The 14,723-nt window shown below is 40.6% G+C and overlaps 1 long non-coding RNA gene across 1 annotated transcript in view; it reads right to left on the minus strand.

Annotated features, from left to right (window-relative positions):
* Positions 1-5,000: 5,000 nt before the first annotated feature.
* Positions 5,001-14,723, minus strand: part of LOC110349324 (uncharacterized) — a 54,722-nt gene continuing 44,999 nt past the window's right edge. The window contains exons 2-4 of the long non-coding RNA XR_002395183.2: positions 8,552-8,651; positions 7,018-7,102; positions 5,001-6,175 (exon numbers count right to left, since the gene is read on the minus strand). This is a non-coding gene — a long non-coding RNA (uncharacterized LOC110349324). The remainder of the gene's footprint in view (positions 6,176-7,017; positions 7,103-8,551; positions 8,652-14,723) is intronic.

Consider the following 14,723-nt stretch of genomic DNA (forward strand, 5'->3'; position numbering starts at 1 on the left):
TGAAGATGAAGGAGACAAGGTGGAGAATGGAAAAAAGAGGAAAAGGAAAGATAAGAGCATAGAAATTTTGTTTAAAATTATTTACCTAAGGAATAATTAAAAATAAAAATAACAGAGAAAGTGATAATATAATTCAGCCACACAACAAAGAGAACCACAGATATTTTTAATTTCATTCCCTTCATTCAGGAAAGAAAATATCTAAACCAAAGTTACCAAACCTATGTTGTGCAGAACTGAATATTTACAAGTGTCATGTTGGTAGAATAGATGTTTTAATTGCAGGACTTCTCCCACCCTTTATCAGGCTAATGTCTCATGTTAGCCACCAAAAGACTACAGTATTCAGAAATAAACAGATGGATTCGATCAGGAACCCTTTTTACATGAGCCATCTTTCAAGATCGGGGTTACCAGAGCACATTTTGTGAAATGGTAGAATAAACTATCCATTTTATTGTTTGACCTACTATTGAGCACATGGAAATGATTGTCAAATTTATCTTGACTTTATGAACAGGAATTGCTTTAGTTTGATTTTTCTTCATTGCAAAAGAGGAAGATAAAGCAATCATTTGTAATATTTAGCTACAAAAAGCACAATAAAAATGAAATTCAAATAGGAAACCATATCTGATTTAGAGAAAGATATTAGGCAAAAGATTATAAAACATCATATTCATCATACTGCCATTTACTAACTGTAGAATAATGAGCAAAGAAGCTACTTCTCTGTGTTTTGATGTTCTCTTCTGTGAAATGGCAATAATCTTATCCTTACTAGATCACAGGGCTGTTGTTGGTATCAAATGAGATAATGTCTATGAAAATGTCTTATAAATGTAAAGCATTTTCAATTTGTAACTAATTTTTTTCAGAGAAGTCTTAGTGGCTGAACAGAGTGAAGGTCTACCTCATGCTCAAGTCTGCTGCAGGTCATGGAGGCTGCTGGTTGTGTTGGTGCACTTTACTTAGTCATTTAGAGAGCCATTTCCATCCAGTGGTACTATCTTCACCATGCAACCTCCAAAGTATACCTTGTGAAACTGGGAAAGACAATGGAGGATAGAAGTACATGGAGGTTTTGTGGGGGGGGGGGGGGGTTATGGTACTGAGGATTGAACCCAGGGCCTTTGCCCTGAACTACATCCCCAGCACCTTTTGTTATTTTTGTCTTGAGATAGGTTCTCCCTGAGTTGCCAAGTTGCACAGGCTGGCCTCGAACCTGCAATCTTCCTGCCTCAGGCTCCCCAGAGTGCTGGGATATCAGGAACATGCCACAATACCTGGCTGCACATGGAAGTTTTTAAAGGAGCCATGCCATCAATCAAAACATGGACACATGGGCCCAACATACCTACTAGGGGCTCACAAAGTCACTCAGGAATGTGCCCAGACAGAGAGGAAAAGGATATGTGTTGATATTCTCTGACAAGGTATTTCTAGCAGATGATTCCAAGAAGAAAGAAGATTCTCTATTGTCCCTTGCACCCTGTTAGCTGGCGGGCTGTTCTCTCTGAACCATCTAAATCTGTGGCAACTTAATTAAGACTGACTCAAAAGAAGGATTTCACATTTTAAACTAACAAAATGCAATTTAAATTTATTCCCTCTAAATAAAAAGAATTTAAGTTTTGGAAACCAGGCAAATGAGATGATCCTCATTAGAACTTTCTAATAATTAAGTACAGCTAATGCTCTGAGAAAAAATTCTCCTACCTTTTTCACAGCATGAGGTGCAGGATGCCTGAAGGTGCTCTTCCACTTACAGAAAAGCTAAATAAGAAGCCAATTAACTGTTTTTAATAATATTTTAACTTGTTACAGAAATTACAGCTTTCATCATACAAATTTTTAATATAGATAAGTAGCTTTTACACATTTTCCTTTAACTATTTTGTACCATATGAAGGTTAAATCTTTGAAGACTGCTTCTCCATAGGGAAAAATATGAGTGAAACAAGCCTTCTCTCTTTACCTTGTGCCTAACTTAACTTGTGCCCACTCTCACAGTTGTGAAGAAAGACTGTTCTCTACTAGCCCACTCCTATAGTAGTCACTAAGCTATTGACGATCTCTTCCTGCATAACAAACTACCCCTCAACTAGGTCTTCAAGCAACAACCACCATTTATCATCACTCACAAGTTCATGATTGACTGGGCTCAGCTGGGTGAGTCTTCTGCTCCAAGTGGCTACAGCTCTGTAAAGATTCAAACAAGCTGGAACATCTAATGACTGACTTCTGTGGCAGGCAGTTTGATTGACATTGGCTGAAAATTCAGTTTGAGGTGTTGACGGAGCATATCAGTTTTCTTCCACATGGGACTCTCCACATGACCTGAGCTTCTCATGACATAGAGACTGGGCCCCAAGAAGGAGCTCTCCAAGAAGGGGAGGTATAAGCTGTAAATTTCTTAAGGCCCAAACTGAATAGTTAGTATGACTTTTACCCATTCAAATCAGGTCACAGGCCAGCCCAGATTAATGGGAGGGAGAAACAGATGGCTAATTACATTGCCAGAGATGATAGGAGGAAAGGTATGGCTGTGGCTATCTTTGTAAATATACCCTACTGCATCTCTTTGGCATCTCTGGTTAGTGCCTTTGAGGACCCCCTCCTCACCAAGGACAATAGCTTACAAGTACTTATAAAACACCTCAGGCACTACACCTTGTACCCAGAGACTTTCTCCCAGCCCCACAGCCTTCTTCTCTTTAAGTCTTCTCACTCTTCAGTATGGCTTTCCAGACTTGAACCTATACACTTCCTCTCTTCCAGGTCTCTGTAATTTATGACTCACTACAGGAGCAGAGACAGCTCTAGCACATCTCTTTGTGAGGAGCTTGGAGAAAAAAGGGAAAGTCAAGTGTGCTGCTTGTGTTGGGCTGGGGGTTATCTTGGGTGATGGGTAGGGAATAGGGGGTGTGGTGGAGGTCACGAGAGAGTTAAATCACCCATGGTGCCACCTTTGTAGACCTCTGCAAAAAGCCACACGTACACATTCATGTCCAAATAGCACACAGAAACATAAACACTCACTCACACATACGTTCACAAAAACACACACTCACAAACACAGACTAACACTCATTCGGTCATACACAGAGCCCCTGTTGTAGTTTGGATATGGACTGTCCCCACAAAGCCTCATGTGTTCAGAGGTGGGGCTTTTGGAAGATAATTAGATCAAGGGGAGCTATACTTATCAGTGGATTAATCTACTGATAGGTTCATAGCTGAACGTGTTGTTAGTGGTGGAACCAGGTCAGAACAGCCAGGTTACTAGGGACATGACAGGGCAGGGTACATCTCCCTCCCTGGCTCCTGCTTTTACTCTCTGCTCGCTAGCCACCATGACATGAACAGCTTTCCTCCACCAGACCCTTCCACCATGCTCTTCCTGCTTTGGAACCAGCCAACTACAGACTGACTCTTCTAAAAACTGTGAGCCAAAATAAATCACTCCTGCTTTAAGTTGTGGATGTTGGGTATTTTGTCCCAGTGACAAGAAAATGACTAGACATCACTCATAGATACTTATATCCCTACAACAGACATAAGCATAAATACAGACCCATACATTTACATAAACACAAACATTCTCACATGCAAACACATTGCCACAAATCAACACATCCACACAAGCATACACACTCACATCTCCACTTTTACCCACCGAGCACATGCAAATACAAACACACACATCCATTCACATAAGCATGTTCTCATAAATACATGCTCACATCACTCAAACACACTCTTACAAACCCACACGTTTTCACATAAACACACACAGACACTGTCACACACTCCCACAAAGACACACATTCATACACTCACATAAAGTCATACCTAAAACTCAATGTTCAGTATCTTAGCAAATCCAGAGGTGAGTGAGGGGGGTCATTGATTTCCCTTGAGCTCATTCTCTAAAGGTGACACCTTTTCAACTATGTGCAGGTAAAATGTCGCCATGGTGCTTACTGACTGTGATCCTGAGATGAAACAGCATGAAAGAAGCACAGTGACGAGAATGTAATCAGAGGGGGGCTTTCTTTGTGCTTACTTCCACACCACCAAATGAGCACCCCTCCACGTCACCCCAGGCCCACCTTCCTGCCATTAGAACCTGGCTGGGCCTCTGCTCAAAGCTCCAGTTATCTGGGAGTAGGTGGCAGCAGCCCAGGGTTCCAGGAGACCATTTTTGGTGACAGCCTTCCCCACAGAGACATTGATCAGTGATTAGATCAAGCTCCACACAAGCCCCAGGGGCTTGGATTCCAAGAAAAGATGATGTAGCAGAGGGCTTTCCATTGTATAGACATCTATTGTGGGCTTCAGAAAACAGAAGAAGCCCATCCTGGAAAGGGTTTGCAGAGGGAAGAGGAAGAGAAGGTCAAGGTTACTGTAGGGCAACAGGATGGAAAGGGAGTGGAAACTGATCCCTTTCTAAAAACTCACCAGCCTCTACCATTTTTAATATTTCTTTAGTATTGTGAAAATAAAAGGGTCAAAGGGAGATAAAGGTGAGCTTTTATTCAATTGAGGATACATACTGTTTTTGTCCCTTTGCACATTCATTTCACTTTAGTGTCAAAGAGAAAGCAGCAAGTCGAAATCCCATGGACACAGTTCATTTGTTTTATTGGTAAGGTTGAAGCAAAATCATTTGAAAAGACTACTACTTTATATCATGATGCATACGTCAATCTTTCAACTTCAAACGTAGCCTCCAAAAAAAAAATCAAAGTTGATTTTTTTTCTTTTTTGGCTAAGTGTACAATGACAAATGTACCAATTTTAGGTTCCAAAAGAAAATCTCAGTCTCGCACTGATTTCTCATCACTGAAGGCTGGTAAATCAGAGAAAAGGAAATGATTGGCAAGGAAAAGAAAGACCAGAAAACTGCACTGTCAAAAGTGTGTTCAGCCCAATAAATATTTACTGAGAATCTTCTATGCATTAGGAACTATGCTGGCATTGGAGATAGCAAGATGAATTTAAAAAAAAAAAAAAAAAAAAAAAAAAAGATCCCTGTACTGAAATGGTTTATGGCCTGGTTAGTCAAGCAGACAAGGAAAGAGACAATATTATTTAAAAATTGCCAAGACATGCAAAAGGTGCTATGGGAACATAGAGGAGGAGCACTTAGCCCCACGCAGAGGAGATGGCATTAGCGCTGAGAGCTGCAGAATAAATAGAAGATACTCAGGCAGTAAAGCAGCTGACAGGGTCAACCTGGATCAGAACAGGCCAAGAGACATGAAATAGCAACGCATGCACAGAACAAAAATGCCAAATCATTCAAAGCCTCTGGGGCGTTACATGTTAGTCAAGAAGCACCAGGGAATGAAGCTGGAGAGGAGAGCAGGCAGGAGAGATCCCATGTGCATGTACAGAGCTAATCATCACCCAGAGGTGACTGGAGACGGTGGATTCCAATGGCAAGATCTGCATTTTAAATAGGGTCCCTCTGGCAACACTGAAGAGAATGGAGAGGATGAAGGTAAGACCAGAGGTAGGGGACCGGGTGGGGGGATACTATGATGGCACCAGCAAGAGATGACAAGGTACAAGAAAGGACAATCTTGGCAGGGAGAGAGAACAGGAACTAGATTCAAAAAATATTTAGGGGGAAAAATTGGCAGGATGTTATTAATTAGGTGTGGGATAAAGAAAAAAAAGGAAAAAGTACCTTAGGGAATTGGTGGAATTAATTAAGACAGGGTCTATAGAAATAAGAGGAAGGCTTTGGGAAATTTGAAGAAGTCAGTTTGGGAAATACTAATTAAAAAAACAAACAAACCTGGGAGTTGCCAAGTAGACAACCCCAAAGCCCAAAGCTGTGGTGAAAGGTCAGGAGGAGATAAAAGGTATTGGGAATTAGCATTCAGGATGGACAGAAATCTCCCAAGGAGCAGGGTGAGAAAATCAGTAGCTGAGGCAGAAGACAACATCATTATGTTCAAGTAACACAGGTAACAACTATGTGATTGTTATAAAATGGTGCCTGTATTTAAAAGTCTGGTACCAAACAGCTTGTGCCATTTATTGGATGAAAACCAGGAAATTATATTCTAACCAGAGAAATCTTGGTGCCTGTGGTCAGGTAGCAAATCCAATCTTATAGCTTCTTCTCCTCCAGTTTCCCTTCTTCCATTCTCTCATCAGCCTGCAGATAGCAATAATGGCAATTGAAATTTTTTTTCACTCTTTATTATGAAACACCTACCATGTACCCGGCACTGGATTGGGCTCTACGGTTACCAAATGAAAAAAGTATGATCCCTGTCCTGGAGAGATCAATGCTATGGTTGAACTTTCTGTTGTCAGATGGTTATTCTTTCCACTTCCCATTTGCTTATTCACTACAATGAGTCGTACTGTCTGCCCAGCCTGCTAGAATCAAGATGCCCTTCATCTGGCATCTTTCCGGCCAAAATGTTTTGTGCTTTATTTTTGTGGCCTGGAAGTTTCTGTAAGATATACAGAAGGCCATTTGAGAAGTCTGTGGCAAGTTGAGACAGTAGCCTACAAAGTACTTACTATTGAATGGCAGAACAAAGAGCAGAGGTTCTCAACCCTCTCTTTGGCCTTTTTTGTCCTCCTTTCTCCAAGTTGAGTTTTCAAGGTTTCCTTTCTGTTCTCCCACCCTGAAAATTATCCCTCCCACTGCTTCTGTGGGAAGAGGCCATTGACACCCTGAGATTGGACAGTATCAGAGAGCATAGTACCCTCCAAAGTCTGGGGGAACTCTGTTTTCACTTTCATTCTGTCATTCAGTGGCACATAGCGAGATCCCACCATGTATAGCCTTCTAGTTATGGTGCAGTGGAAATGGTAGGCAAGAAGGCAGACAAAATTTTCTTCCTTCATGGAATTTATGTTCTGGTAAACTCTAGCACCAGCCTGGTAGAGTAGCACCAATACATATATGTGCTCTGGTGTCCAAGTGGACTCTGAGACCCCACCTCTAACATTCACCTTCTATTCATTCAGAATGAGGACACCTACTTTGTTATGGTCCTTCCATCCTTTCTGCCTAACTTCATATATGCAGCAGCTACATCTTCATTACCTTTGGTTTATCAGCCTTTGCCTAAGTGAAGTAAATATGAAACAGATTTAGTAAAGCAAAGGGACACACTGACATGATTTTGCAGTAAAAAAAAAGTGAGATTAGTGCAAAGTTTTAATTCTAAAAATTAGGTTCAACTTACAAGCCACATTGATTTATATTCTTTAATGTGCACCAATTCTACAACTGCCAGAGAAGGAGGAAGATTAAAGAGTAAGTACTGCGTCTGGCAACAAAGGGACTCAACAGTGACACTGCCCCATGGTGGGGAGAAAGAAGAAGGAGGGAAATGGATCCAAATTAGCTTCAACCATACAAAGTGTCATTTAAACAAGAAGATACAATATGATAGATTAAATTGTTGATCACATTCTTTCATTCCCATGAACAAAATTACACATGCACACCCTTGTGTAGGCTGACTATACCTTCTTGCCCTTTGACTTTGGATTGACCATGTGACTACCTCTGACCAAGGGGATGTCAGTAGACCTGACTGGGGCAGAGGTTGAAACGTGCTTGTGGAGCTTGGTTTAGAGCTCTCCCACACACCTGTCAAAGATGAGTCAAACATTCTTTGGCTAGCCATCCCCCTATCAACCTAAGCTCTGGTGAGTTACATGGGATAGAGCCAACTCCTACCTGCAGCTTGTCCAAAGATCAGACAAATGACCTACCTACCTATTAGCAAGAACAATAAGTATTTATTGTTTAATTTACTGAGATTTCAAAGTTTTGGTGTTGTATTGATTTGGCACCAGCTGACTGATAAGAAGTGCTAAGACTCATTCATACAAAGGGTTTTCTTGAGTATTCTATGAATATCAGTTTGCTACCTACATCAAAGGCAAAAGGCATCTACATTCTTGGCTCTACTGAGGCAGGTCATACAGAGCCCAGGGTCCTCTAGCTCTCTCATTCCATTGCTGCCATCATTCAGGTTTAATGAACTGCTCCTCTATTTGTCTAATGTCACTGTTTTCCCCAACTCTGCTGTACAGTACCTGGACTGTCTAGGAAAACCCATTACCTCTATTAGTCTGCCAATAGCAAATCAGTAGAATTGCTTGTTCCTTAATTGATAGAATATACTCCCCTCCTCCTGATAGATTACCCTGGCCTAACAGCTCCAAGACCGATTCCCTAGCGTCTGACTGCCATCCAGTCCAGAGCAATTGGTTGATACTTTCAGTAATAAATCCTAACCTATCAATATATAATAGCTCTTCATAATCAACATCCACAGATTCTGTCTGGGTTCAAAAGTAACCACCAGTCATTTTTTACATGCCTATAATTAGCAGTGGCCAGATAATATTTGTGCCTCTTAGCACAATACTCCTTCCCTGTCCAATAATGATAACACATTTTACATAAATTCAAGTTCATTTAATTCCCTTGTCAGAGTATGGAGATATAAATATATGTATACATGTGTAATGTTCTGTAAATTAAAATAGTTGGGCTGACCTGTGTGCTGCAGTGAGAGAATCCAGTTCTACTTCTCCAGGAGGCTGACTCTGGGCTGGTGCAGAACAGCAGTCTCCCATGGATCAGCAAAGATGGCCAGCTGGAAGAGGTAATGCACATCATTTATTAAAGCTCCGTCCATCTAAGTGGATTTTGCAAGCTAATGAAGATCTCGTCTCCATCTAAGAGCAACCAGTCTTGGACCAGCGTGTATAGCCCACTGACATTTAACACCAAAAGGGTACCTTCATACAGAAAAAACAATTAACATTAAGGTGAACTAATAGGAAGGAGGTAGCTAAATGCATACCCATCCCTCAAATGCCCCCTATCATGCAAGTTTATCACCCATGGGCAAAAGAGGAACAAGAATATCCCCTTGCTTCTTATAAATTAAATGCTCAAAAGAAAGCCGGTGAGAGGACGGAAGAAAAAGTGCCCTAAACAAGGTAATAAAACTATAAACTTAATGAGGGCCAGTTTACCATTTTGCAGTCTCTCTACTTTATAACATGCCCTTTATAACATGCCCTTATGAGCCTGTCAGGATAATGTAATTGAGAACTTGCTATAAAACATATGCTTAATGGAGCCAGGGGCCAAGGAAAACACTGTGTAATTGTAATAAGCAGCCTGGTAAGTAAAATGATATCTTTTAAAGGTTAAAATAGAGTTGCTTTCAGAACTGGGCCAGTCTGCTTCTTCAAATATTGCTTCGCTAATGATTTCTTCACTTCACTTACAAAATGTATCTCTGAGGAGATTTGTTACAAATGTGATCCCTGCCTGGGAAGTAAACTGCTCACCCTACAGAAGGCTCGAGCATTTATTCTCCAGTTTTATATAACTTGGGGAATGATGTTAAAATTGGCAAATGCATCTGAGGCACACCAGGCCACAGGATTTTTTTTAATCCACTCATTGTCCAATGCAGTTTAACTTGAAAGAGATACAACAGAGAAAAGATTGATCCTTTGTGGCCTATTCTCTTTCCAGAAGGTAAAAGCAATTCCCATCAACAGAGCCCAGTGCTCCGTGGGGTCATCTCCATTCTGCTCTGGGGAATTTGTTACTCATCAGGGCATGAATATTTTTAAAAATAAGAAAGAAAAAAGTAAAAACTTAAAACTGATTCTGAGATCTGGAAGATGCACCTGTTTAAGGCCTATCCTTCATCTAAACCCAGTGCTTGCTGACTCTGACTTCTAAGGTCCTTCCTTTGGAGGACCAGATGAGTTTACTCAATAACAACCTTTGAGAATGGTGCTTCTTGGGCTTTGAGGTTGGCATTTGTAAAAGCATCCAAATCTACCGACTCTACTCAATTCCCTTAGCTGGTGTTCATTATACAACAGGTGGGGGGACCAGGAAACTCACAACTTGCTAGAGGAACAGCCTGGTTCCCACTGAGCATACCTCAGGAGGCAGCGTGCTCCCATGGGAACTGCTGTGTGGCACCAGGTGCCTCACATTACTCTCTGGACTGCAGCTAAAGCACCTGTGAGAAACAGGACCACTGTAATGGGTACCACAGGAGAGGCTGACCTAGCAGATCTCTGAGCCACTTCTAGCATAATGAACTGTGATCTGGAAAGATCATAAAATTATGTGCCAACAATTATGTGCCAAATGGCCCTTAGTCTCTGCTCTCCCTTTTCTTCTATAGTAGAAAACTCCTGAGTTCTAGCTGAACATAAAGTTACCCAGAAGAAAGACAATACTTCCCACCCTTTCTTGAGGTCAATATGTGACTAAGTTCTGGCCGATGAGAAGTAAACAGAGGTGTCAAATGTCATCTTCCCCAGGAACCTTCCTTAAAAGACAATTTGTGTATGCCCTTTGTCATCTTCCCCAGGAACCTTCCTTAAAAGACAATTTGGGTATGCTCTTTTCCAATGATTTGTCATGCTGCCTAGAACAGAGATTTGTGGCCCAAGCTCTTGCTGCTATTTTGGACCATAAAAATGAGGGCTACACCTGGGAAGAGTGAACCTGAGTTTTCCGTCTAGTTCAGCCCCAATATCAGTCCTGGATTGGCCACTTCCACACATCTATGCACCAAATAGTTAGAAATAGACTCTCTTGTTAAAGCCACTGCCATGTTACTTGCAGATGATCTATGCATTATGTGTAATATGTAATGCTATAACTAACTTATTCATTTCACAAATACTGACACAGTCTATGCATAGTAGTCATTCAACAGAGTTATCTTTTGAAAATACAAAGCACATATCACTTCCATGCTTAAAAGCCTCCGGCAGTTCCCATTACCCATAGAATAAAAGCCAAACCCCTCCCATGCCCTACAAGCCCTTCTTCAGCAGGCCTCTGTTTCACCACATTTCACACCTGACTCCATCATGGCACAGTATTGCCCCCCCAACACACACACACACACACACACACACAAACACACACACTTGTTATCTTTCTACTTCAATAAACCATCGAATTCATTTTGATTAGGGAAAATTTTCCATTTTCCATTTGTTATTCTTGAAATACTTTTATCCATTGTTTTGCATGGTTGATTTGCTTTTATCGTTTCTGCCCAAAAGTCACTCTCCAGGGAGATCTTCCTTTATCAGCCTTTCTAAAATAACTGCACACCATTACCACCATATAGAGAAATTCTCCACCATTATGTTATCATCTTCAAATACTGAGATGATCTTGTTACTTTACCTAATCTCTCCATATAATATAAAGAACATGAAAATAGACTACATTGCTCTTCTACGTATCTGAGAGCCTAGAATGGTGTATGGAAAATAGATGAGTATTCAGTAAATACTGATTAAATAATTAGGGGATCTGGAGGACTGTGTTTGAAATAGAAGAGGAAAAAATAGAGTTTTTTAAAAAGTGAAGCATCTCTCTGGTCCAAACAAGAACACATATAGATTCACAAACCCTTGGACACAGATCTCTCTGGCATTCAGGAGTTTTGAAATTTTAGCAACGTAATTTAGTGCATACATCATTTTTTGTGTAGCACCTCAAATGAGATTTAGGACAATATCCCATAACAAAATATGTTAATTTTTGCAGAAAACAGAATATTCACACAATGTAGGATAAAGCCTGAAAATAGCCTTTGCCAGCTTATGATACATTTGGCCATCAAATGCAGGTCAAATTTTGCTGCCAAAGATGATGGAAAGAATTTTAATTTATCAGAGCTTTTTAGACTTCAGAATTGCAAATAAGGAACTCTGGACCCATATCTTAAAAAATCACTGGAGAGGGCCGGGGATTTAGCTCAGTGCTTTCGCCACCTGCTGCGCAAGTGCAAGGACCCGAGTTCAATCCCCGGTGCCAAAAAAAAAAAAGAAATCACTGGAGAGACTTCTAGAAGAGCTGATACATAGCCAATGATGTCTAGACAATTCTTTAAACACAAGTATTATAAATTTGCTATTTCTTAATTATCCTTATTCTATCCAGCCAAAATACATTCTTTTTAAAAAGTGTATCTTATTATCCCCAAAGATCCAAAAAATATTTAGAAAGAAAATATTTGTGTAACTGATAATTCAGTAGTCATGGAACCACCCAAAGTGCTTTGGAAATGAGGATAAACAAGTGACTAAGATAGTAGTAGCAAGCACTTGCTGAGCAATTACTATGTGCCAGCAGCTTTCTAAGCAGTGCTCATATATTTATTCATTTTTATAACAATGCTATGAGTAGGTGCTATTATTATTTTCACTTTACAATTGACAACATTGAGGCCAGAGAAGTTAAATAGCTCCTCCAAGGTCATAGCACTAACAAGAGGCAGAACACAAACCCAAGACCTCTGACACTAGGGCCTGTGCTCATGATTCTTACCCTAAACAATTTTATTGACAGATGATTTTGTTCGGCAATTATGAGTTGACCACTATAGGTGAGTGCACAATTACAGTTACTTCTACTTATGTAGCCCCATCATATCCATCCCTTCTCCATCCTAAATCCTAGCCAAGTAAAAAGGACAAAATTGAGCATTACCAATTTGAAAATGGCTACATAGGAAAATGAAGGAAAGAGTAGTTAGACTGTGGGGAGGGGCAGGTAAAGGAGCAGACTAGGGTAAAAAGTGGATAATAATTCTAAGGTTAGACAGAAGGAGCCAGAGACAAGACCAGAGGCAGAAGGAATAGCCAGAAAGAGAAAGGGTGGGGCAGCCAGAAACCTGGGGGATGGGCAGCATCCCCTTTGACACCCCAGCCTGGGCCACCATAATCTTGCTGGCTTTTCATGATCACCAGCACAGCAGACCCACTGTCTTCCACTCTCACTTGTACAGTTCTTTCCTATATGAGAACAACTGTTTTTAAAATGTTTGCTGAGTTGGGCTAGCACTGGTGATACAAAGAAAGGATAAAACATCCTTAGCCAACAAGGCCTCATAATCTCCCACAGAGGAGACAGACTTTGTGCATAAAACAGTGTGTCTCTTCCATTCATTCAGCAAATATTTATTAACCATTTACTATCTGCCAGGCCTCAGGCACAGAACAGAACCAAGAGTTGCAAAGACACGTAAATACAGGAGTCAAGCAGGAACATGCTCATTGCCCAAAAGAATTAGACATGATAACAGAAGGAGTTGGAGTGGAGGCAGGGTTCCTGTGACAACCTGAAGAGGTAGAGTCTACTGAAGGGGTCATATGCTATTCCGCTCAAAACTCCATCCAGAAAAACAGATCCAGCAACACCAGATCTTCTAATTTTGCAGAAGAATCCGAATATTGCAACTTTTCTGTGAAATCTTTTTAAATGTTAGCAGCAAATGCAAACTATTTTTAACAGTGTACAACCAAACAAAGCAATGCTACAGGCTACCATGTGGTAACCTGAAAATATTCATAACACAGAAGCTCACAAAGTGTAGCAGACCCTGCCGCCCACTGAAACTACCCTCAGCACACTGGCATGTCCACCTCTTCACCCTTCCCACCCCCAGCCCTTTGCTGCTGCCCCGCCCCTCCCCAGTGGCTGTTTCCCCAGTCCTTCTTCACCACCTACACGCTCCACCCACTTTGACCCCCCATCCTTTACTCCTAAACAGCCTGTCTCTTCCCTTCCAAAAGAGTATGGCCCAAAGGTTTAGCCATGCCCCCTATAAATCCTTCCCGTCTCTCATCGATGCAGCCTTTTCCATCCCTGTTTTCTCACTCAGATGAGGGAAGTAAAAAACTAATTTCACAGAACTCAACCCAGCTGGTTGGGGAGAAATAAAACAGTATAAGCCACAGATTAGTCCTTCATAAGAAAGGGCCTGTGGCTTTTTGTGTGTGTTCATCTCTCTCCACCACCAACTTTATTGCCCCATGGAGCCAGATCTACTCTCCTCACAAAAATTTATGGTTATTTTGAGTTTTTAACTTTCCTCTTCCATACATGTAATCCCTTATTCCTTTGAAGTTAAGGGAGTCTGAACCACATCTCTTTCTAGGACTGGGATCCATTACAAGCTAAAAGGTCAATGATCACTTGTAAGCAATAAGAAAATATATATTATAAATTATATATGTATATTTATGCATGTTTATGTATATATACCGTGTGTATAAAACTTTCTAAGTGTTACTTCTAAAAAGGTCTAAAAAGGTCTGTTGGGAAAAATAACTTCTGTAGGTTTGTTATTGAAACCTCAAAAGATGTTTTCACTTTTTTAAAAACCTTAAGCTTTTGTTGCAAAGATATGAGACATCATAAAAATGATTGCAGGTGACTAGCCAGTCTTTTGTTATATCTCTAAACATAAGACAAACAATAATGTGGGGGTTTTTTCTTTTGAAAAAAGAACTCAATATTAGTCACTGTAAACTTGAACATATGGGAATAGGAGCAGGGTGGGAAAGGGGGAGGGGAAACCCACTCAATTTTTTGAATCTCTAAAACTGAAAAAATATGTATCCCTGCTTTCTGTATATGCACATAATGTAAAATTTCATCAACCACAATATTTTAAAAGACAGAAATCATGAGATATATCACATCTAAATGGAAATATCATCTAAGGAAGGCACCATTTATCAACATCACTTTGAAATGCAGTGGAGGATGTGATGGCATTATGTAGATCTCAAATATCTATGGGTGAATGAAATTGGGTAACCTTAGCAACCCCAGGTACATCCATGCAGCTATAAATCAAATGTCAGCACTCTGAGCT

The sequence above is a fragment of the Heterocephalus glaber genome, unplaced genomic scaffold (assembly GCF_053883595.1).
Source record: "Heterocephalus glaber isolate CG9 unplaced genomic scaffold, H.glaber_assembly_v1.0 deba00001504, whole genome shotgun sequence".
NCBI classification, from domain to species: domain Eukaryota; kingdom Metazoa; phylum Chordata; class Mammalia; order Rodentia; family Bathyergidae; genus Heterocephalus; species Heterocephalus glaber.